We start from the raw sequence: 23,872 nt of genomic DNA, 5'->3' as shown, positions 1-23,872 counted from the left end.
CTGTAATCCAGTCCAGTCCAGTGCTGCCTGCTGAGCAGCACTGACCAACACTGCCTGGGCCCAGGCTTTTATCTCTGAGGCCCCATTATGATGTCAGAAAGCTGGCTCTGGAATCCTGAGGGCTCCACTATGACACGTGCAAAGTTCCGTCTGAACTTTATATAAGACGGTGAGGCTCAGTCAGTCACTCAGTGTTGCCTGAGAGGGCAACACTGCAACAGCCGGCCGCCAGGCTGTCTTTTTTTTGCACAGCTAGTTGCCTCCAGGAGGCCACAAGAGGGAGACAAGGGACTGCAAAATGGAAAATAGGCATCCACCAACTTTACAGACAACTTCTCCTTGCTCCTACAACCTCCATCCTTGCACAGTTTGTTATTCTTCTAGGTAACATAGTAACAAATCCAAATTGCTGCTCTCTTTGTAGGCAAGCAAGGCTTTGTTGCAACTGCAATTCTTACTTCTTCTTGAAATGTAGGGACGACAGTACATTCCATCACATCCATCTAGTGTACACAGGTAGGTCCATTGTGGCGGGCAGGCGAGCGGGCGGGCTGCTTTATTGGCTGTTTGCTGTTCCCCTACTCCACTCCACTATTTGACTGTTGTGCTGCATCAATCAATCAATCAATCAATCAATCAATCAATCAATCAATCAATCAATCAATCAGTGGCTGGCTCAGGTGCAGCTCTTTAACTTACCTAAAAGGGAGGGCGGAGAGAAGACAAGGAAGGTGAATGAGGTGTTCCAATGTGAAATGCCGGAAACACAGAAACACAGACGACACACAACAAGAGGTGGAAATCTATTCATTAATTGCATTTAATCAATGAGCTCATTATCACTCATGCATTGTCCAACAGGTGTTGAAATAATGGGATTAAAAGGGGAGATCCCTTCAGAAAGACAGAAACAATAGCAAAGACAAAAAACACTTTTGGAATCTGCTTTTAGTCAACACATAAGGAAAGGGTGCACCGGTCCTGGAAATACTGCAATACCAGGTCAATGCGTGGAGTGGACAGAGCAAGCTCTATTTCCATCTCCCTGTTCTAAAAATCCATTTAATATATGGTCCCCAGATAGGGGACGTATCAGATATTAAACTGATAAGAACAGATACTACACTTGATCTTAGCCAAAAGGCCGAGAAGCGATAACCCGAACGGGCCGCGCGTTGCCCGAGCCTGCCCGATACTGCTGTTCAGCCCTTGCAGCGATTCAGCCTACTTCTAGGCAATTCCATGGGGCCCTGCAGGCTCACACACTCACAGCTACACGGGAGGTGAATAAAGGCCGGAGAGGAAGCCAGACAGGATTTGCTTCTTTTGCTTGCACCACAATGCAGTGCTGAAAGAGGAGGAATCTACATAAAAACGCCTTCCTGGCAACGCCCAAATGCCCTGCTGCCATGCAGATAAACACTGGCAGCGGCAGCAAGTGCATGCCCACAGCCACCCCTTGTTCCTTCACACCTTGTATCAGCTGTAATCCAGTCCAGTCCAGTGCTGCCTGCTGAGCAGCACTGACCAACACTGCCTGGGCCCAGGCTTTTATCTCTGAGGCCCCATTATGATGTCAGAAAGCTGGCTCTGGAATCCTGAGGGCTCCACTATGACACGTGCAAAGTTCCGTCTGAACTTTATATAAGACGGTGAGGCTCAGTCAGTCACTCAGTGTTGCCTGAGAGGGCAACACTGCAACAGCCGGCCGCCAGGCTGTCTTTTTTTTGCACAGCTAGTTGCCTCCAGGAGGCCACAAGAGGGAGACAAGGGACTGCAAAATGGAAAATAGGCATCCACCAACTTTACAGACAACTTCTCCTTGCTCCTACAACCTCCATCCTTGCACAGTTTGTTATTCTTCTAGGTAACATAGTAACAAATCCAAATTGCTGCTCTCTTTGTAGGCAAGCAAGGCTTTGTTGCAACTGCAATTCTTACTTCTTCTTGAAATGTAGGGACGACAGTACATTCCATCACATCCATCTAGTGTACACAGGTAGGTCCATTGTGGCGGGCAGGCGAGCGGGCGGGCTGCTTTATTGGCTGTTTGCTGTTCCCCTACTCCACTCCACTATTTGACTGTTGTGCTGCATCAATCAATCAATCAATCAATCAATCAATCAATCAATCAGTGGCTGGCTCAGGTGCAGCTCTTTAACTTACCTAAAAGGGAGGGCGGAGAGAAGACAAGGAAGGTGAATGAGGTGTTCCAATGTGAAATGCCGGAAACACAGAAACACAGACGACACACAACAAGAGGTGGCAATCTATTCATTAATTGCATTTAATCAATGAGCTCATTATCACTCATGCATTGTCCAACAGGTGTTGAAATAATGGGATTAAAAGGGGAGATCCCTTCAGAAAGACAGAAACAATAGCAAAGACAAAAAACACTTTTGGAATCTGCTTTTAGTCAACACATAAGGAAAGGGTGCACCGGTCCTGGAAATACTGCAATACCAGGTCAATGCGTGGAGTGGACAGAGCAAGCTCTATTTCCATCTCCCTGTTCTAAAAATCCATTTAATATATGGTCCCCAGATAGGGGACGTATCAGATATTAAACTGATAAGAACAGATACTACACTTGATCTTAGCCAAAAGGCCGAGAAGCGATAACCCGAACGGGCCGCGCGTTGCCCGAGCCTGCCCGATACTGCTGTTCAGCCCTTGCAGCGATTCAGCCTACTTCTAGGCAATTCCATGGGGCCCTGCAGGCTCACACACTCACAGCTACACGGGAGGTGAATAAAGGCCGGAGAGGAAGCCAGACAGGATTTGCTTCTTTTGCTTGCACCACAATGCAGTGCTGAAAGAGGAGGAATCTACATAAAAACGCCTTCCTGGCAACGCCCAAATGCCCTGCTGCCATGCAGATAAACACTGGCAGCGGCAGCAAGTGCATGCCCACAGCCACCCCTTGTTCCTTCACACCTTGTATCAGCTGTAATCCAGTCCAGTCCAGTGCTGCCTGCTGAGCAGCACTGACCAACACTGCCTGGGCCCAGGCTTTTATCTCTGAGGCCCCATTATGATGTCAGAAAGCTGGCTCTGGAATCCTGAGGGCTCCACTATGACACGTGCAAAGTTCCGTCTGAACTTTATATAAGACGGTGAGGCTCAGTCAGTCACTCAGTGTTGCCTGAGAGGGCAACACTGCAACAGCCGGCCGCCAGGCTGTCTTTTTTTTGCACAGCTAGTTGCCTCCAGGAGGCCACAAGAGGGAGACAAGGGACTGCAAAATGGAAAATAGGCATCCACCAACTTTACAGACAACTTCTCCTTGCTCCTACAACCTCCATCCTTGCACAGTTTGTTATTCTTCTAGGTAACATAGTAACAAATCCAAATTGCTGCTCTCTTTGTAGGCAAGCAAGGCTTTGTTGCAACTGCAATTCTTACTTCTTCTTGAAATGTAGGGACGACAGTACATTCCATCACATCCATCTAGTGTACACAGGTAGGTCCATTGTGGCGGGCAGGCGAGCGGGCGGGCTGCTTTATTGGCTGTTTGCTGTTCCCCTACTCCACTCCACTATTTGACTGTTGTGCTGCATCAATCAATCAATCAATCAATCAATCAATCAATCAATCAATCAATCAATCAATCAGTGGCTGGCTCAGGTGCAGCTCTTTAACTTACCTAAAAGGGAGGGCGGAGAGAAGACAAGGAAGGTGAATGAGGTGTTCCAATGTGAAATGCCGGAAACACAGAAACACAGACGACACACAACAAGAGGTGGCAATCTATTCATTAATTGCATTTAATCAATGAGCTCATTATCACTCATGCATTGTCCAACAGGTGTTGAAATAATGGGATTAAAAGGGGAGATCCCTTCAGAAAGACAGAAACAATAGCAAAGACAAAAAACACTTTTGGAATCTGCTTTTAGTCAACACATAAGGAAAGGGTGCACCGGTCCTGGAAATACTGCAATACCAGGTCAATGCGTGGAGTGGACAGAGCAAGCTCTATTTCCATCTCCCTGTTCTAAAAATCCATTTAATATATGGTCCCCAGATAGGGGACGTATCAGATATTAAACTGATAAGAACAGATACTACACTTGATCTTAGCCAAAAGGCCGAGAAGCGATAACCCGAACGGGCCGCGCGTTGCCCGAGCCTGCCCGATACTGCTGTTCAGCCCTTGCAGCGATTCAGCCTACTTCTAGGCAATTCCATGGGGCCCTGCAGGCTCACACACTCACAGCTACACGGGAGGTGAATAAAGGCCGGAGAGGAAGCCAGACAGGATTTGCTTCTTTTGCTTGCACCACAATGCAGTGCTGAAAGAGGAGGAATCTACATAAAAACGCCTTCCTGGCAACGCCCAAATGCCCTGCTGCCATGCAGATAAACACTGGCAGCGGCAGCAAGTGCATGCCCACAGCCACCCCTTGTTCCTTCACACCTTGTATCAGCTGTAATCCAGTCCAGTCCAGTGCTGCCTGCTGAGCAGCACTGACCAACACTGCCTGGGCCCAGGCTTTTATCTCTGAGGCCCCATTATGATGTCAGAAAGCTGGCTCTGGAATCCTGAGGGCTCCACTATGACACGTGCAAAGTTCCGTCTGAACTTTATATAAGACGGTGAGGCTCAGTCAGTCACTCAGTGTTGCCTGAGAGGGCAACACTGCAACAGCCGGCCGCCAGGCTGTCTTTTTTTTGCACAGCTAGTTGCCTCCAGGAGGCCACAAGAGGGAGACAAGGGACTGCAAAATGGAAAATAGGCATCCACCAACTTTACAGACAACTTCTCCTTGCTCCTACAACCTCCATCCTTGCACAGTTTGTTATTCTTCTAGGTAACATAGTAACAAATCCAAATTGCTGCTCTCTTTGTAGGCAAGCAAGGCTTTGTTGCAACTGCAATTCTTACTTCTTCTTGAAATGTAGGGACGACAGTACATTCCATCACATCCATCTAGTGTACACAGGTAGGTCCATTGTGGCGGGCAGGCGAGCGGGCGGGCTGCTTTATTGGCTGTTTGCTGTTCCCCTACTCCACTCCACTATTTGACTGTTGTGCTGCATCAATCAATCAATCAATCAATCAATCAATCAATCAATCAATCAATCAATCAATCAATCAATCAGTGGCTGGCTCAGGTGCAGCTCTTTAACTTACCTAAAAGGGAGGGCGGAGAGAAGACAAGGAAGGTGAATGAGGTGTTCCAATGTGAAATGCCGGAAACACAGAAACACAGACGACACACAACAAGAGGTGGCAATCTATTCATTAATTGCATTTAATCAATGAGCTCATTATCACTCATGCATTGTCCAACAGGTGTTGAAATAATGGGATTAAAAGGGGAGATCCCTTCAGAAAGACAGAAACAATAGCAAAGACAAAAAACACTTTTGGAATCTGCTTTTAGTCAACACATAAGGAAAGGGTGCACCGGTCCTGGAAATACTGCAATACCAGGTCAATGCGTGGAGTGGACAGAGCAAGCTCTATTTCCATCTCCCTGTTCTAAAAATCCATTTAATATATGGTCCCCAGATAGGGGACGTATCAGATATTAAACTGATAAGAACAGATACTACACTTGATCTTAGCCAAAAGGCCGAGAAGCGATAACCCGAACGGGCCGCGCGTTGCCCGAGCCTGCCCGATACTGCTGTTCAGCCCTTGCAGCGATTCAGCCTACTTCTAGGCAATTCCATGGGGCCCTGCAGGCTCACACACTCACAGCTACACGGGAGGTGAATAAAGGCCGGAGAGGAAGCCAGACAGGATTTGCTTCTTTTGCTTGCACCACAATGCAGTGCTGAAAGAGGAGGAATCTACATAAAAACGCCTTCCTGGCAACGCCCAAATGCCCTGCTGCCATGCAGATAAACACTGGCAGCGGCAGCAAGTGCATGCCCACAGCCACCCCTTGTTCCTTCACACCTTGTATCAGCTGTAATCCAGACCAGTCCAGTGCTGCCTGCTGAGCAGCACTGACCAACACTGCCTGGGCCCAGGCTTTTATCTCTGAGGCCCCATTATGATGTCAGAAAGCTGGCTCTGGAATCCTGAGGGCTCCACTATGACACGTGCAAAGTTCCGTCTGAACTTTATATAAGACGGTGAGGCTCAGTCAGTCACTCAGTGTTGCCTGAGAGGGCAACACTGCAACAGCCGGCCGCCAGGCTGTCTTTTTTTTGCACAGCTAGTTGCCTCCAGGAGGCCACAAGAGGGAGACAAGGGACTGCAAAATGGAAAATAGGCATCCACCAACTTTACAGACAACTTCTCCTTGCTCCTACAACCTCCATCCTTGCACAGTTTGTTATTCTTCTAGGTAACATAGTAACAAATCCAAATTGCTGCTCTCTTTGTAGGCAAGCAAGGCTTTGTTGCAACTGCAATTCTTACTTCTTCTTGAAATGTAGGGACGACAGTACATTCCATCACATCCATCTAGTGTACACAGGTAGGTCCATTGTGGCGGGCAGGCGAGCGGGCGGGCTGCTTTATTGGCTGTTTGCTGTTCCCCTACTCCACTCCACTATTTGACTGTTGTGCTGCATCAATCAATCAATCAATCAATCAATCAATCAATCAATCAATCAATCAATCAATCAATCAATCAGTGGCTGGCTCAGGTGCAGCTCTTTAACTTACCTAAAAGGGAGGGCGGAGAGAAGACAAGGAAGGTGAATGAGGTGTTCCAATGTGAAATGCCGGAAACACAGAAACACAGACGACACACAACAAGAGGTGGCAATCTATTCATTAATTGCATTTAATCAATGAGCTCATTATCACTCATGCATTGTCCAACAGGTGTTGAAATAATGGGATTAAAAGGGGAGATCCCTTCAGAAAGACAGAAACAATAGCAAAGACAAAAAACACTTTTGGAATCTGCTTTTAGTCAACACATAAGGAAAGGGTGCACCGGTCCTGGAAATACTGCAATACCAGGTCAATGCGTGGAGTGGACAGAGCAAGCTCTATTTCCATCTCCCTGTTCTAAAAATCCATTTAATATATGGTCCCCAGATAGGGGACGTATCAGATATTAAACTGATAAGAACAGATACTACACTTGATCTTAGCCAAAAGGCCGAGAAGCGATAACCCGAACGGGCCGCGCGTTGCCCGAGCCTGCCCGATACTGCTGTTCAGCCCTTGCAGCGATTCAGCCTACTTCTAGGCAATTCCATGGGGCCCTGCAGGCTCACACACTCACAGCTACATGGGAGGTGAATAAAGGCCGGAGAGGAAGCCAGACAGGATTTGCTTCTTTTGCTTGCACCACAATGCAGTGCTGAAAGAGGAGGAATCTACATAAAAACGCCTTCCTGGCAACGCCCAAATGCCCTGCTGCCATGCAGATAAACACTGGCAGCGGCAGCAAGTGCATGCCCACAGCCACCCCTTGTTCCTTCACACCTTGTATCAGCTGTAATCCAGTCCAGTCCAGTGCTGCCTGCTGAGCAGCACTGACCAACACTGCCTGGGCCCAGGCTTTTATCTCTGAGGCCCCATTATGATGTCAGAAAGCTGGCTCTGGAATCCTGAGGGCTCCACTATGACACGTGCAAAGTTCCGTCTGAACTTTATATAAGACGGTGAGGCTCAGTCAGTCACTCAGTGTTGCCTGAGAGGGCAACACTGCAACAGCCGGCCGCCAGGCTGTCTTTTTTTTGCACAGCTAGTTGCCTCCAGGAGGCCACAAGAGGGAGACAAGGGACTGCAAAATGGAAAATAGGCATCCACCAACTTTACAGACAACTTCTCCTTGCTCCTACAACCTCCATCCTTGCACAGTTTGTTATTCTTCTAGGTAACATAGTAACAAATCCAAATTGCTGCTCTCTTTGTAGGCAAGCAAGGCTTTGTTGCAACTGCAATTCTTACTTCTTCTTGAAATGTAGGGACGACAGTACATTCCATCACATCCATCTAGTGTACACAGGTAGGTCCATTGTGGCGGGCAGGCGAGCGGGCGGGCTGCTTTATTGGCTGTTTGCTGTTCCCCTACTCCACTCCACTATTTGACTGTTGTGCTGCATCAATCAATCAATCAATCAATCAATCAATCAATCAATCAATCAATCAATCAGTGGCTGGCTCAGGTGCAGCTCTTTAACTTACCTAAAAGGGAGGGCGGAGAGAAGACAAGGAAGGTGAATGAGGTGTTCCAATGTGAAATGCCGGAAACACAGAAACACAGACGACACACAACAAGAGGTGGCAATCTATTCATTAATTGCATTTAATCAATGAGCTCATTATCACTCATGCATTGTCCAACAGGTGTTGAAATAATGGGATTAAAAGGGGAGATCCCTTCAGAAAGACAGAAACAATAGCAAAGACAAAAAACACTTTTGGAATCTGCTTTTAGTCAACACATAAGGAAAGGGTGCACCGGTCCTGGAAATACTGCAATACCAGGTCAATGCGTGGAGTGGACAGAGCAAGCTCTATTTCCATCTCCCTGTTCTAAAAATCCATTTAATATATGGTCCCCAGATAGGGGACGTATCAGATATTAAACTGATAAGAACAGATACTACACTTGATCTTAGCCAAAAGGCCGAGAAGCGATAACCCGAACGGGCCGCGCGTTGCCCGAGCCTGCCCGATACTGCTGTTCAGCCCTTGCAGCGATTCAGCCTACTTCTAGGCAATTCCATGGGGCCCTGCAGGCTCACACACTCACAGCTACACGGGAGGTGAATAAAGGCCGGAGAGGAAGCCAGACAGGATTTGCTTCTTTTGCTTGCACCACAATGCAGTGCTGAAAGAGGAGGAATCTACATAAAAACGCCTTCCTGGCAACGCCCAAATGCCCTGCTGCCATGCAGATAAACACTGGCAGCGGCAGCAAGTGCATGCCCACAGCCACCCCTTGTTCCTTCACACCTTGTATCAGCTGTAATCCAGTCCAGTCCAGTGCTGCCTGCTGAGCAGCACTGACCAACACTGCCTGGGCCCAGGCTTTTATCTCTGAGGCCCCATTATGATGTCAGAAAGCTGGCTCTGGAATCCTGAGGGCTCCACTATGACACGTGCAAAGTTCCGTCTGAACTTTATATAAGACGGTGAGGCTCAGTCAGTCACTCAGTGTTGCCTGAGAGGGCAACACTGCAACAGCCGGCCGCCAGGCTGTCTTTTTTTTGCACAGCTAGTTGCCTCCAGGAGGCCACAAGAGGGAGACAAGGGACTGCAAAATGGAAAATAGGCATCCACCAACTTTACAGACAACTTCTCCTTGCTCCTACAACCTCCATCCTTGCACAGTTTGTTATTCTTCTAGGTAACATAGTAACAAATCCAAATTGCTGCTCTCTTTGTAGGCAAGCAAGGCTTTGTTGCAACTGCAATTCTTACTTCTTCTTGAAATGTAGAGACGACAGTACATTCCATCACATCCATCTAGTGTACACAGGTAGGTCCATTGTGGCGGGCAGGCGAGCGGGCGGGCTGCTTTATTGGCTGTTTGCTGTTCCCCTACTCCACTCCACTATTTGACTGTTGTGCTGCATCAATCAATCAATCAATCAATCAATCAATCAATCAATCAATCAATCAATCAGTGGCTGGCTCAGGTGCAGCTCTTTAACTTACCTAAAAGGGAGGGCGGAGAGAAGACAAGGAAGGTGAATGAGGTGTTCCAATGTGAAATGCCGGAAACACAGAAACACAGACGACACACAACAAGAGGTGGCAATCTATTCATTAATTGCATTTAATCAATGAGCTCATTATCACTCATGCATTGTCCAACAGGTGTTGAAATAATGGGATTAAAAGGGGAGATCCCTTCAGAAAGACAGAAACAATAGCAAAGACAAAAAACACTTTTGGAATCTGCTTTTAGTCAACACATAAGGAAAGGGTGCACCGGTCCTGGAAATACTGCAATACCAGGTCAATGCGTGGAGTGGACAGAGCAAGCTCTATTTCCATCTCCCTGTTCTAAAAATCCATTTAATATATGGTCCCCAGATAGGGGACGTATCAGATATTAAACTGATAAGAACAGATACTACACTTGATCTTAGCCAAAAGGCCGAGAAGCGATAACCCGAACGGGCCGCGCGTTGCCCGAGCCTGCCCGATACTGCTTTTCAGCCCTTGCAGCGATTCAGCCTACTTCTAGGCAATTCCATGGGGCCCTGCAGGCTCACACACTCACAGCTACACGGGAGGTGAATAAAGGCCGGAGAGGAAGCCAGACAGGATTTGCTTCTTTTGCTTGCACCACAATGCAGTGCTGAAAGAGGAGGAATCTACATAAAAACGCCTTCCTGGCAACGCCCAAATGCCCTGCTGCCATGCAGATAAACACTGGCAGCGGCAGCAAGTGCATGCCCACAGCCACCCCTTGTTCCTTCACACCTTGTATCAGCTGTAATCCAGTCCAGTCCAGTGCTGCCTGCTGAGCAGCACTGACCAACACTGCCTGGGCCCAGGCTTTTATCTCTGAGGCCCCATTATGATGTCAGAAAGCTGGCTCTGGAATCCTGAGGGCTCCACTATGACACGTGCAAAGTTCCGTCTGAACTTTATATAAGACGGTGAGGCTCAGTCAGTCACTCAGTGTTGCCTGAGAGGGCAACACTGCAACAGCCGGCCGCCAGGCTGTCTTTTTTTTGCACAGCTAGTTGCCTCCAGGAGGCCACAAGAGGGAGACAAGGGACTGCAAAATGGAAAATAGGCATCCACCAACTTTACAGACAACTTCTCCTTGCTCCTACAACCTCCATCCTTGCACAGTTTGTTATTCTTCTAGGTAACATAGTAACAAATCCAAATTGCTGCTCTCTTTGTAGGCAAGCAAGGCTTTGTTGCAACTGCAATTCTTACTTCTTCTTGAAATGTAGGGACGACAGTACATTCCATCACATCCATCTAGTGTACACAGGTAGGTCCATTGTGGCGGGCAGGCGAGCGGGCGGGCTGCTTTATTGGCTGTTTGCTGTTCCCCTACTCCACTCCACTATTTGACTGTTGTGCTGCATCAATCAATCAATCAATCAATCAATCAATCAATCAATCAATCAATCAATCAATCAATCAATCAGTGGCTGGCTCAGGTGCAGCTCTTTAACTTACCTAAAAGGGAGGGCGGAGAGAAGACAAGGAAGGTGAATGAGGTGTTCCAATGTGAAATGCCGGAAACACAGAAACACAGACGACACACAACAAGAGGTGGCAATCTATTCATTAATTGCATTTAATCAATGAGCTCATTATCACTCATGCATTGTCCAACAGGTGTTGAAATAATGGGATTAAAAGGGGAGATCCCTTCAGAAAGACAGAAACAATAGCAAAGACAAAAAACACTTTTGGAATCTGCTTTTAGTCAACACATAAGGAAAGGGTGCACCGGTCCTGGAAATACTGCAATACCAGGTCAATGCGTGGAGTGGACAGAGCAAGCTCTATTTCCATCTCCCTGTTCTAAAAATCCATTTAATATATGGTCCCCAGATAGGGGACGTATCAGATATTAAACTGATAAGAACAGATACTACACTTGATCTTAGCCAAAAGGCCGAGAAGCGATAACCCGAACGGGCCGCGCGTTGCCCGAGCCTGCCCGATACTGCTGTTCAGCCCTTGCAGCGATTCAGCCTACTTCTAGGCAATTCCATGGGGCCCTGCAGGCTCACACACTCACAGCTACACGGGAGGTGAATAAAGGCCGGAGAGGAAGCCAGACAGGATTTGCTTCTTTTGCTTGCACCACAATGCAGTGCTGAAAGAGGAGGAATCTACATAAAAACGCCTTCCTGGCAACGCCCAAATGCCCTGCTGCCATGCAGATAAACACTGGCAGCGGCAGCAAGTGCATGCCCACAGCCACCCCTTGTTCCTTCACACCTTGTATCAGCTGTAATCCAGTCCAGTCCAGTGCTGCCTGCTGAGCAGCACTGACCAACACTGCCTGGGCCCAGGCTTTTATCTCTGAGGCCCCATTATGATGTCAGAAAGCTGGCTCTGGAATCCTGAGGGCTCCACTATGACACGTGCAAAGTTCCGTCTGAACTTTATATAAGACGGTGAGGCTCAGTCAGTCACTCAGTGTTGCCTGAGAGGGCAACACTGCAACAGCCGGCCGCCAGGCTGTCTTTTTTTTGCACAGCTAGTTGCCTCCAGGAGGCCACAAGAGGGAGACAAGGGACTGCAAAATGGAAAATAGGCATCCACCAACTTTACAGACAACTTCTCCTTGCTCCTACAACCTCCATCCTTGCACAGTTTGTTATTCTTCTAGGTAACATAGTAACAAATCCAAATTGCTGCTCTCTTTGTAGGCAAGCAAGGCTTTGTTGCAACTGCAATTCTTACTTCTTCTTGAAATGTAGGGACGACAGTACATTCCATCACATCCATCTAGTGTACACAGGTAGGTCCATTGTGGCGGGCAGGCGAGCGGGCGGGCTGCTTTATTGGCTGTTTGCTGTTCCCCTACTCCACTCCACTATTTGACTGTTGTGCTGCATCAATCAATCAATCAATCAATCAATCAATCAGTGGCTGGCTCAGGTGCAGCTCTTTAACTTACCTAAAAGGGAGGGCGGAGAGAAGACAAGGAAGGTGAATGAGGTGTTCCAATGTGAAATGCCGGAAACACAGAAACACAGACGACACACAACAAGAGGTGGCAATCTATTCATTAATTGCATTTAATCAATGAGCTCATTATCACTCATGCATTGTCCAACAGGTGTTGAAATAATGGGATTAAAAGGGGAGATCCCTTCAGAAAGACAGAAACAATAGCAAAGACAAAAAACACTTTTGGAATCTGCTTTTAGTCAACACATAAGGAAAGGGTCCTGGAAATACTGCAATACCAGGTCAATGCGTGGAGTGGACAGAGCAAGCTCTATTTCCATCTCCCTGTTCTAAAAATCCATTTAATATATGGTCCCCAGATAGGGGACGTATCAGATATTAAACTGATAAGAACAGATACTACACTTGATCTTAGCCAAAAGGCCGAGAAGCGATAACCCGAACGGGCCGCGCGTTGCCCGAGCCTGCCCGATACTGCTGTTCAGCCCTTGCAGCGATTCAGCCTACTTCTAGGCAATTCCATGGGGCCCTGCAGGCTCACACACTCACAGCTACACGGGAGGTGAATAAAGGCCGGAGAGGAAGCCAGACAGGATTTGCTTCTTTTGCTTGCACCACAATGCAGTGCTGAAAGAGGAGGAATCTACATAAAAACGCCTTCCTGGCAACGCCCAAATGCCCTGCTGCCATGCAGATAAACACTGGCAGCGGCAGCAAGTGCATGCCCACAGCCACCCCTTGTTCCTTCACACCTTGTATCAGCTGTAATCCAGTCCAGTCCAGTGCTGCCTGCTGAGCAGCACTGACCAACACTGCCTGGGCCCAGGCTTTTATCTCTGAGGCCCCATTATGATGTCAGAAAGCTGGCTCTGGAATCCTGAGGGCTCCACTATGACACGTGCAAAGTTCCGTCTGAACTTTATATAAGACGGTGAGGCTCAGTCAGTCACTCAGTGTTGCCTGAGAGGGCAACACTGCAACAGCCGGCCGCCAGGCTGTCTTTTTTTTGCACAGCTAGTTGCCTCCAGGAGGCCACAAGAGGGAGACAAGGGACTGCAAAATGGAAAATAGGCATCCACCAACTTTACAGACAACTTCTCCTTGCTCCTACAACCTCCATCCTTGCACAGTTTGTTATTCTTCTAGGTAACATAGTAACAAATCCAAATTGCTGCTCTCTTTGTAGGCAAGCAAGGCTTTGTTGCAACTGCAATTCTTACTTCTTCTTGAAATGTAGGGACGACAGTACATTCCATCACATCCATCTAGTGTACACAGGTAGGTCCATTGTGGCGGGCAGGCGAGCGGGCGGGCTGCTTTATTGGCTGTTTGCTGTTCCCCTACTCCACTCCACTATTTGACTGTTGTGCTGCATCAATCAATCAATCAATCAATCAATCAATCAATCAATCAATCAATCAATCAATCAATCAGTGGCTGGCTCAGGTGCAGCTCTTTAACTTACCTAAAAGGGAGGGCGGAGAGAAGACAAGGAAGGTGAATGAGGTGTTCCAATGTGAAATGCCGGAAACACAGAAACACAGACGACACACAACAAGAGGTGGCAATCTATTCATTAATTGCATTTAATCAATGAGCTCATTATCACTCATGCATTGTCCAACAGGTGTTGAAATAATGGGATTAAAAGGGGAGATCCCTTCAGAAAGACAGAAACAATAGCAAAGACAAAAAACACTTTTGGAATCTGCTTTTAGTCAACACATAAGGAAAGGGTGCACCGGTCCTGGAAATACTGCAATACCAGGTCAATGCGTGGAGTGGACAGAGCAAGCTCTATTTCCATCTCCCTGTTCTATAAATCCATTTAATATATGGTCCCCAGATAGGGGACGTATCAGATATTAAACTGATAAGAACAGATACTACACTTGATCTTAGCCAAAAGGCCGAGAAGCGATAACCCGAACGGGCCGCGCGTTGCCCGAGCCTGCCCGATACTGCTGTTCAGCCCTTGCAGCGATTCAGCCTACTTCTAGGCAATTCCATGGGGCCCTGCAGGCTCACACACTCACAGCTACACGGGAGGTGAATAAAGGCCGGAGAGGAAGCCAGACAGGATTTGCTTCTTTTGCTTGCACCACAATGCAGTGCTGAAAGAGGAGGAATCTACATAAAAACGCCTTCCTGGCAACGCCCAAATGCCCTGCTGCCATGCAGATAAACACTGGCAGCGGCAGCAAGTGCATGCCCACAGCCACCCCTTGTTCCTTCACACCTTGTATCAGCTGTAATCCAGTCCAGTCCAGTGCTGCCTGCTGAGCAGCACTGACCAACACTGCCTGGGCCCAGGCTTTTATCTCTGAGGCCCCATTATGATGTCAGAAAGCTGGCTCTGGAATCCTGAGGGCTCCACTATGACACGTGCAAAGTTCCGTCTGAACTTTATATAAGACGGTGAGGCTCAGTCAGTCACTCAGTGTTGCCTGAGAGGGCAACACTGCAACAGCCGGCCGCCAGGCTGTCTTTTTTTTGCACAGCTAGTTGCCTCCAGGAGGCCACAAGAGGGAGACAAGGGACTGCAAAATGGAAAATAGGCATCCACCAACTTTACAGACAACTTCTCCTTGCTCCTACAACCTCCATCCTTGCACAGTTTGTTATTCTTCTAGGTAACATAGTAACAAATCCAAATTGCTGCTCTCTTTGTAGGCAAGCAAGGCTTTGTTGCAACTGCAATTCTTACTTCTTCTTGAAATGTAGGGACGACAGTACATTCCATCACATCCATCTAGTGTACACAGGTAGGTCCATTGTGGCGGGCAGGCGAGCGGGCGGGCTGCTTTATTGGCTGTTTGCTGTTCCCCTACTCCACTCCACTATTTGACTGTTGTGCTGCATCAATCAATCAATCAATCAATCAATCAATCAATCAATCAATCAATCAATCAATCAGTGGCTGGCTCAGGTGCAGCTCTTTAACTTACCTAAAAGGGAGGGCGGAGAGAAGACAAGGAAGGTGAATGAGGTGTTCCAATGTGAAATGCCGGAAACACAGAAACACAGACGACACACAACAAGAGGTGGCAATCTATTCATTAATTGCATTTAATCAATGAGCTCATTATCACTCATGCATTGTCCAACAGGTGTTGAAATAATGGGATTAAAAGGGGAGATCCCTTCAGAAAGACAGAAACAATAGCAAAGACAAAAAACACTTTTGGAATCTGCTTTTAGTCAACACATAAGGAAAGGGTGCACCGGTCCTGGAAATACTGCAATACCAGGTCAATGCGTGGAGTGGACAGAGCAAGCTCTATTTCCATCTCCCTGTTCTATAAATCCATTTAATATATGGTCCCCAGATAGGGGACGTATCAGATATTAAACTGATAAGAACAGATACTACACTTGATCTTAGCCAAAAGGCCGAGAAGCGATAACCCGAACGGGCCGCGCGTTGCCCGAGCCTGCCCGATACTGCTGTTCAGCCCTTGCAGCGATTCAGCCTACTTCTAGGCAATTCCATGGGGCCCTGCAGGCTCACACACTCACAGCTACACGGGAGGTGAATAAAGGCCGGAGAGGAAGCCAGACAGGATTTGCTTCTTTTGCTTGCACCACAATGCAGTGCTGAAAGAGGAGGAATCTACATAAAAACGCCTTCCTGGCAACGCCCAAATGCCCTGCTGCCATGCAGATAAACACTGGCAGCGGCAGCAAGTGCATGCCCACAGCCACCCCTTGTTCCTTCACACCTTGTATCAGCTGTAATCCAGTCCAGTCCAGTGCTGCCTGCTGAGCAGCACTGACCAACACTGCCTGGGCCCAGGCTTTTATCTCTGAGGCCCCGTTATGATGTCAGAAAGCTGGCTCTGGAATCCTGAGGGCTCCACTATGACACGTGCAAAGTTCCGTCTGAACTTTATATAAGACGGTGAGGCTCAGTCAGTCACTCAGTGTTGCCTGAGAGGGCAACACTGCAACAGCCGGCCGCCAGGCTGTCTTTTTTTTGCACAGCTAGTTGCCTCCAGGAGGCCACAAGAGGGAGACAAGGGACTGCAAAATGGAAAATAGGCATCCACCAACTTTACAGACAACTTCTCCTTGCTCCTACAACCTCCATCCTTGCACAGTTTGTTATTCTTCTAGGTAACATAGTAACAAATCCAAATTGCTGCTCTCTTTGTAGGCAAGCAAGGCTTTGTTGCAACTGCAATTCTTACTTCTTCTTGAAATGTAGGGACGACAGTACATTCCATCACATCCATCTAGTGTACACAGGTAGGTCCATTGTGGCGGGCAGGCGAGCGGGCGGGCTGCTTTATTGGCTGTTTGCTGTTCCCCTACTCCACTCCACTATTTGACTGTTGTGCTGCATCAATCAATCAATCAATCAATCAATCAATCAATCAATCAATCAATCAATCAATCAATCAATCAGTGGCTGGCTCAGGTGCAGCTCTTTAACTTACCTAAAAGGGAGGGCGGAGAGAAGACAAGGAAGGTGAATGAGGTGTTCCAATGTGAAATGCCGGAAACACAGAAGACACACAACAAGAGGTGGCAATCTATTCATTAATTGCATTTAATCAATGAGCTCATTATCACTCATGCATTGTCCAACAGGTGTTGAAATAATGGGATTAAAAGGGGAGATCCCTTCAGAAAGACAGAAACAATAGCAAAGACAAAAAACACTTTTGGAATCTGCTTTTAGTCAACACATAAGGAAAGGGTGCACCGGTCCTGGAAATACTGCAATACCAGGTCAATGCGTGGAGTGGACAGAGCAAGCTCTATTTCCATCTCCCTGTTCTAAAAATCCATTTAATATATGGTCCCCAGATAGGGGACGTATCAGATATTAAACTGATAAGAACAGATACTACACTTGATCTTAGCCAAAAGGCCGAGAAGCGATAACCCGAACGGGCCGCGCGTTGCCCGAGCCTGCCCGATACTGCTGTTCAGCCCTTGCAGCGATTCAGCCTACTTCTAGGCAATTCCATGGGGCCCTGCAGGCTCACACACTCACAGCTACACGGGAGGTGAATAAAGGCCGGAGAGGAAGCCAGACAGGATTTGCTTCTTTTGCTTGCACCACAATGCAGTGCTGAAAGAGGAGGAATCTACATAAAAACGCCTTCCTGGCAACGCCCAAATGCCCTGCTGCCATGCAGATAAACACTGGCAGCGGCAGCAAGTGCATGCCCACAGCCACCCCTTGTTCCTTCACACCTTGTATCAGCTGTAATCCAGTCCAGTCCAGTGCTGCCTGCTGAGCAGCACTGACCAACACTGCCTGGGCCCAGGCTTTTATCTCTGAGGCCCCATTATGATGTCAGAAAGCTGGCTCTGGAATCCTGAGGGCTCCACTATGACACGTGCAAAGTTCCGTCTGAACTTTATATAAGACGGTGAGGCTCAGTCAGTCACTCAGTGTTGCCTGAGAGGGCAACACTGCAACAGCCGGCCGCCAGGCTGTCTTTTTTTTGCACAGCTAGTTGCCTCCAGGAGGCCACAAGAGGGAGACAAGGGACTGCAAAATGGAAAATAGGCATCCACCAACTTTACAGACAACTTCTCCTTGCTCCTACAACCTCCATCCTTGCACAGTTTGTTATTCTTCTAGGTAACATAGTAACAAATCCAAATTGCTGCTCTCTTTGTAGGCAAGCAAGGCTTTGTTGCAACTGCAATTCTTACTTCTTCTTGAAATGTAGGGACGACAGTACATTCCATCACATCCATCTAGTGTACACAGGTAGGTCCATTGTGGCGGGCAGGCGAGCGGGCGGGCTGCTTTATTGGCTGTTTGCTGTTCCCCTACTCCACTCCACTATTTGACTGTTGTGCTGCATCAATCAATCAATCAATCAATCAATCAATCAATCAATCAATCAATCAATCAATCAATCAGTGGCTGGCTCAGGTGCAGCTCTTTAACTTACCTAAAAGGGAGGGCGGAGAGAAGACAAGGAAGGTGAATGAGGTGTTCCAATGTGAAATGCCGGAAACACAGAAACACAGACGACACACAACAAGAGGTGGCAATCTATTCATTAATTGCATTTAATCAATGAGCTCATTATCACTCATGCATTGTCCAACAGGTGTTGAAATAATGGGATTAAAAGGGGAGATCCCTTCAGAAAGACAGAAACAATAGCAAAGACAAAAAACACTTTTGGAATCTGCTTTTAGTCAACACATAAGGAAAGGGTGCACCGGTCCTGGAAATACTGCAATACCAGGTCAATGCGTGGAGTGGACAGAGCAAGCTCTATTTCCATCTCCCTGTTCTAAAAATCCATTTAATATATGGTCCCCAGATAGGGGACGTATCAGATATTAAACTGATAAGAACAGATACTACACTTGATCTTAGCCAAAAGGCCGAGAAGCGATAACCCGAACGGGCCGCGCGTTGCCCGAGCCTGCCCGATACTGCTGTTCAGCCCTTGCAGCGATTCAGCCTACTTCTAGGCAATTCCATGGGGCCCTGCAGGCTCACACACTCACAGCTACACGGGAGGTGAATAAAGGCCGGAGAGGAAGCCAGACAGGATTTGCTTCTTTTGCTTGCACCACAATGCAGTGCTGAAAGAGGAGGAATCTACATAAAAACGCCTTCCTGGCAACGCCCAAATGCCCTGCTGCCATGCAGATAAACACTGGCAGCGGCAGCAAGTGCATGCCCACAGCCACCCCTTGTTCCTTCACACCTTGTATCAGCTGTAATCCAGTCCAGTCCAGTGCTGCCTGCTGAGCAGCACTGACCAACACTGCCTGGGCCCAGGCTTTTATCTCTGAGGCCCCATTATGATGTCAGAAAGCTGGCTCTGGAATCCTGAGGGCTCCACTATGACACGTGCAAAGTTCCGTCTGAACTTTATATAAGACGGTGAGGCTCAGTCAGTCACTCAGTGTTGCCTGAGAGGGCAACACTGCAACAGCCGGCCGCCAGGCTGTCTTTTTTTTGCACAGCTAGTTGCCTCCAGGAGGCCACAAGAGGGAGACAAGGGACTGCAAAATGGAAAATAGGCATCCACCAACTTTACAGACAACTTCTCCTTGCTCCTACAACCTCCATCCTTGCACAGTTTGTTATTCTTCTAGGTAACATAGTAACAAATCCAAATTGCTGCTCTCTTTGTAGGCAAGCAAGGCTTTGTTGCAACTGCAATTCTTACTTCTTCTTGAAATGTAGGGACGACAGTACATTCCATCACATCCATCTAGTGTACACAGGTAGGTCCATTGTGGCGGGCAGGCGAGCGGGCGGGCTGCTTTATTGGCTGTTTGCTGTTCCCCTACTCCACTCCACTATTTGACTGTTGTGCTGCATCAATCAATCAATCAATCAATCAATCAATCAATCAATCAATCAATCAATCAGTGGCTGGCTCAGGTGCAGCTCTTTAACTTACCTAAAAGGGAGGGCGGAGAGAAGACAAGGAAGGTGAATGAGGTGTTCCAATGTGAAATGCCGGAAACACAGAAACACAGACGACACACAACAAGAGGTGGCAATCTATTCATTAATTGCATTTAATCAATGAGCTCATTATCACTCATGCATTGTCCAACAGGTGTTGAAATAATGGGATTAAAAGGGGAGATCCCTTCAGAAAGACAGAAACAATAGCAAAGACAAAAAACACTTTTGGAATCTGCTTTTAGTCAACACATAAGGAAAGGGTGCACCGGTCCTGGAAATACTGCAATACCAGGTCAATGCGTGGAGTGGACAGAGCAAGCTCTATTTCCATCTCCCTGTTCTAAAAATCCATTTAATATATGGTACCCAGATAGGGGACGTATCAGATATTAAACTGATAAGAACAGATACTACACTTGATCTTAGCCAAAAGGCCGAGAAGCGATAACCCGAACGGGCCGCGCGTTGCCCGAGCCTGCCCGATACTGCTGTTCAGCCCTTGCAGCGATTCAGCCTACTTCTAGGCAATTCCATGGGGCCCTGCAGGCTCACACACTCACAGCTACACGGGAGGTGAATAAAGGCCGGAGAGGAAGCCAGACAGGATTTGCTTCTTTTGCTTGCACCACAATGCAGTGCTGAAAGAGGAGGAATCTACATAAAAACGCCTTCCTGGCAACGCCCAAATGCCCTGCTGCCATGCAGATAAACACTGGCAGCGGCAGCAAGTGCATGCCCACAGCCACCCCTTGTTCCTTCACACCTTGTATCAGCTGTAATCCAGTCCAGTCCAGTGCTGCCTGCTGAGCAGCACTGACCAACACTGCCTGGGCCCAGGCTTTTATCTCTGAGGCCCCATTATGATGTCAGAAAGCTGGCTCTGGAATCCTGAGGGCTCCACTATGACACGTGCAAAGTTCCGTCTGAACTTTATATAAGACGGTGAGGCTCAGTCAGTCACTCAGTGTTGCCTGAGAGGGCAACACTGCAACAGCCGGCCGCCAGGCTGTCTTTTTTTTGCACAGCTAGTTGCCTCCAGGAGGCCACAAGAGGGAGACAAGGGACTGCAAAATGGAAAATAGGCATCCACCAACTTTACAGACAACTTCTCCTTGCTCCTACAACCTCCATCCTTGCACAGTTTGTTATTCTTCTAGGTAACATAGTAACAAATCCAAATTGCTGCTCTCTTTGTAGGCAAGCAAGGCTTTGTTGCAACTGCAATTCTTACTTCTTCTTGAAATGTAGGGACGACAGTACATTCCATCACATCCATCTAGTGTACACAGGTAGGTCCATTGTGGCGGGCAGGCGAGCGGGCGGGCTGCTTTATTGGCTGTTTGCTGTTCCCCTACTCCACTCCACTATTTGACTGTTGTGCTGCATCAATCAATCAATCAATCAATCAATCAATCAATCAATCAATCAATCAATCAGTGGCTGGCTCAGGTGCAGCTCTTTAACTTACCTAAAAGGGAGGGCGGAGAGAAGACAAGGAAGGTGAATGAGGTGTTCCAATGTGAAATGCCGGAAACACAGAAACACAGACGACACACAACAAGAGGTGGCAATCTATTCATTAATTGCATTTAATCAATGAGCTCATTATCACTCATGCATTGTCCAACAGGTGTTGAAATAATGGGATTAAAAGGGGAGATCCCTTCAGAAAGACAGAAACAATAGCAAAGACAAAAAACACTTTTGGAATCTGCTTTTAGTCAACACATAAGGAAAGGGTGCACCGGTCCTGGAAATACTGCAATACCAGGTCAATGCGTGGAGTGGACAGAGCAAGCTCTATTTCCATCTCCCTGTTCTAAAAATCCATTTAATATATGGTCCCCAGATAGGGGACGTATCAGATATTAAACTGATAAGAACAGATACTACACTTGATCTTAGCCAAAAGGCCGAGAAGCGATAACCCGAACGGGCCGCGCGTTGCCCGAGCCTGCCCGATACTGCTGTTCAGCCCTTGCAGCGATTCAGCCTACTTCTAGGCAATTCCATGGGGCCCTGCAGGCTCACACACTCACAGCTACACGGGAGGTGAATAAAGGCCGGAGAGGAAGCCAGACAGGATTTGCTTCTTTTGCTTGCACCACAATGCAGTGCTGAAAGAGGAGGAATCTACATAAAAACGCCTTCCTGGCAACGCCCAAATGCCCTGCTGCCATGCAGATAAACACTGGCAGCGGCAGCAAGTGCATGCCCACAGCCACCCCTTGTTCCTTCACACCTTGTATCAGCTGTAATCCAGTCCAGTCCAGTGCTGCCTGCTGAGCAGCACTGACCAACACTGCCTGGGCCCAGGCTTTTATCTCTGAGGCCCCATTATGATGTCAGAAAGCTGGCTCTGGAATCCTGAGGGCTCCACTATGACACGTGCAAAGTTCCGTCTGAACTTTATATAAGACGGTGAGGCTCAGTCAGTCACTCAGTGTTGCCTGAGAGGGCAACACTGCAACAGCCGGCCGCCAGGCTGTCTTTTTTTTGCACAGCTAGTTGCCTCCAGGAGGCCACAAGAGGGAGACAAGGGACTGCAAAATGGAAAATAGGCATCCACCAACTTTACAGACAACTTCTCCTTGCTCCTACAACCTCCATCCTTGCACAGTTTGTTATTCTTCTAGGTAACATAGTAACAAATCCAAATTGCTGCTCTCTTTGTAGGCAAGCAAGGCTTTGTTGCAACTGCAATTCTTACTTCTTCTTGAAATGTAGGGACGACAGTACATTCCATCACATCCATCTAGTGTACACAGGTAGGTCCATTGTGGCGGGCAGGCGAGCGGGCGGGCTGCTTTATTGGCTGTTTGCTGTTCCCCTACTCCACTCCACTATTTGACTGTTGTGCTGCATCAATCAATCAATCAATCAATCAATCAATCAATCAATCAATCAATCAATCAATCAATCAGTGGCTGGCTCAGGTGCAGCTCTTTAACTTACCTAAAAGGGAGGGCGGAGAGAAGACAAGGAAGGTGAATGAGGTGTTCCAATGTGAAATGCCGGAAACACAGAAACACAGACGACACACAACAAGAGGTGGCAATCTATTCATTAATTGCATTTAATCAATGAGCTCATTATCACTCATGCATTGTCCAACAGGTGTTGAAATAATGGGATTAAAAGGGGAGATCCCTTCAGAAAGACAGAAACAATAGCAAAGACAAAAAACACTTTTGGAATCTGCTTTTAGTCAACACATAAGGAAAGGGTGCACCGGTCCTGGAAATACTGCAATACCAGGTCAATGCGTGGAGTGGACAGAGCAAGCTCTATTTCCATCTCCCTGTTCTAAAAATCCATTTAATATATGGTCCCCAGATAGGGGACGTATCAGATATTAAACTGATAAGAACAGATACTACACTTGATCTTAGCCAAAAGGCCGAGAAGCGATAACCCGAACGGGCCGCGCGTTGCCCGAGCCTGCCCGATACTGCTGTTCAGCCCTTGCAGCGATTCAGCCTACTTCTAGGCAATTCCATGGGGCCCTGCAGGCTCACACACTCACAGCTACACGGGAGGTGAATAAAGGCCGGAGAGGAAGCCAGACAGGATTTGCTTCTTTTGCTTGCACCACAATGCAGTGCTGAAAGAGGAGGAATCTACATAAAAACGCCTTCCTGGCAACGCCCAAATGCCCTGCTGCCATGCAGATAAACACTGGCAGCGGCAGCAAGTGCATGCCCACAGCCACCCCTTGTTCCTTCACACCTTGTATCAGCTGTAATCCAGTCCAGTCCAGTGCTGCCTGCTGAGCAGCACTGACCAACACTGCCTGGGCCCAGGCTTTTATCTCTGAGGCCCCATTATGATGTCAGAAAGCTGGCTCTGGAATCCTGAGGGCTCCACTATGACACGTGCAAAGTTCCGTCTGAACTTTATATAAGACGGTG

At 47.8% G+C, this 23,872-nt stretch overlaps 16 non-coding genes across 16 annotated transcripts; all 16 read right to left on the bottom strand.

Moving 5' to 3' along the window:
• Positions 1 to 965: 965 nt before the first annotated feature.
• Positions 966 to 1,156, bottom strand: LOC142696630 (U2 spliceosomal RNA). Its single transcript, XR_012864503.1, has one exon. It is a non-coding gene; the product is annotated as a U2 spliceosomal RNA (small nuclear RNA).
• Positions 1,157 to 2,432: 1,276 nt separating this feature from the next.
• Positions 2,433 to 2,623, bottom strand: LOC142696628 (U2 spliceosomal RNA). Its single transcript, XR_012864501.1, has one exon. It is a non-coding gene; the product is annotated as a U2 spliceosomal RNA (small nuclear RNA).
• A 1,292-nt stretch (positions 2,624 to 3,915) lies between these two features.
• LOC142696627 (U2 spliceosomal RNA) lies at positions 3,916 to 4,106 on the bottom strand. The gene has a single exon (XR_012864500.1). It is a non-coding gene; the product is annotated as a U2 spliceosomal RNA (small nuclear RNA).
• A 1,300-nt stretch (positions 4,107 to 5,406) lies between these two features.
• LOC142696626 (U2 spliceosomal RNA) lies at positions 5,407 to 5,597 on the bottom strand. Its single transcript, XR_012864499.1, has one exon. It is a non-coding gene; the product is annotated as a U2 spliceosomal RNA (small nuclear RNA).
• A 1,300-nt stretch (positions 5,598 to 6,897) lies between these two features.
• On the bottom strand, positions 6,898 to 7,088 carry LOC142696625 (U2 spliceosomal RNA). The gene has a single exon (XR_012864498.1). It is a non-coding gene; the product is annotated as a U2 spliceosomal RNA (small nuclear RNA).
• A 1,288-nt stretch (positions 7,089 to 8,376) lies between these two features.
• LOC142696624 (U2 spliceosomal RNA) lies at positions 8,377 to 8,567 on the bottom strand. Its single transcript, XR_012864497.1, has one exon. It is a non-coding gene; the product is annotated as a U2 spliceosomal RNA (small nuclear RNA).
• A 1,288-nt stretch (positions 8,568 to 9,855) lies between these two features.
• LOC142696623 (U2 spliceosomal RNA) lies at positions 9,856 to 10,046 on the bottom strand. The gene has a single exon (XR_012864496.1). It is a non-coding gene; the product is annotated as a U2 spliceosomal RNA (small nuclear RNA).
• Positions 10,047 to 11,346: 1,300 nt separating this feature from the next.
• On the bottom strand, positions 11,347 to 11,537 carry LOC142696622 (U2 spliceosomal RNA). The gene has a single exon (XR_012864495.1). It is a non-coding gene; the product is annotated as a U2 spliceosomal RNA (small nuclear RNA).
• Positions 11,538 to 12,797: 1,260 nt separating this feature from the next.
• Positions 12,798 to 12,988, bottom strand: LOC142696615 (U2 spliceosomal RNA). Its single transcript, XR_012864491.1, has one exon. It is a non-coding gene; the product is annotated as a U2 spliceosomal RNA (small nuclear RNA).
• A 1,296-nt stretch (positions 12,989 to 14,284) lies between these two features.
• On the bottom strand, positions 14,285 to 14,475 carry LOC142696566 (U2 spliceosomal RNA). The gene has a single exon (XR_012864449.1). It is a non-coding gene; the product is annotated as a U2 spliceosomal RNA (small nuclear RNA).
• Positions 14,476 to 15,767: 1,292 nt separating this feature from the next.
• Positions 15,768 to 15,958, bottom strand: LOC142696564 (U2 spliceosomal RNA). The gene has a single exon (XR_012864448.1). It is a non-coding gene; the product is annotated as a U2 spliceosomal RNA (small nuclear RNA).
• Positions 15,959 to 17,250: 1,292 nt separating this feature from the next.
• On the bottom strand, positions 17,251 to 17,441 carry LOC142696611 (U2 spliceosomal RNA). The gene has a single exon (XR_012864490.1). It is a non-coding gene; the product is annotated as a U2 spliceosomal RNA (small nuclear RNA).
• Positions 17,442 to 18,737: 1,296 nt separating this feature from the next.
• Positions 18,738 to 18,928, bottom strand: LOC142696599 (U2 spliceosomal RNA). Its single transcript, XR_012864479.1, has one exon. It is a non-coding gene; the product is annotated as a U2 spliceosomal RNA (small nuclear RNA).
• Positions 18,929 to 20,216: 1,288 nt separating this feature from the next.
• On the bottom strand, positions 20,217 to 20,407 carry LOC142696597 (U2 spliceosomal RNA). Its single transcript, XR_012864478.1, has one exon. It is a non-coding gene; the product is annotated as a U2 spliceosomal RNA (small nuclear RNA).
• A 1,288-nt stretch (positions 20,408 to 21,695) lies between these two features.
• On the bottom strand, positions 21,696 to 21,886 carry LOC142696586 (U2 spliceosomal RNA). The gene has a single exon (XR_012864468.1). It is a non-coding gene; the product is annotated as a U2 spliceosomal RNA (small nuclear RNA).
• Positions 21,887 to 23,182: 1,296 nt separating this feature from the next.
• LOC142696573 (U2 spliceosomal RNA) lies at positions 23,183 to 23,373 on the bottom strand. The gene has a single exon (XR_012864456.1). It is a non-coding gene; the product is annotated as a U2 spliceosomal RNA (small nuclear RNA).
• Between the last annotated feature and the right edge of the window lie 499 nt (positions 23,374 to 23,872).

Source organism: Rhinoderma darwinii (genome assembly GCF_050947455.1).
Source record: "Rhinoderma darwinii isolate aRhiDar2 chromosome 5 unlocalized genomic scaffold, aRhiDar2.hap1 SUPER_5_unloc_7, whole genome shotgun sequence".
Classification (NCBI taxonomy): Eukaryota; Metazoa; Chordata; class Amphibia; order Anura; family Rhinodermatidae; genus Rhinoderma; species Rhinoderma darwinii.
Note: the sequence above shows the minus strand (reverse complement) of the source record. Positions and strands in the feature narration are given on the sequence as shown.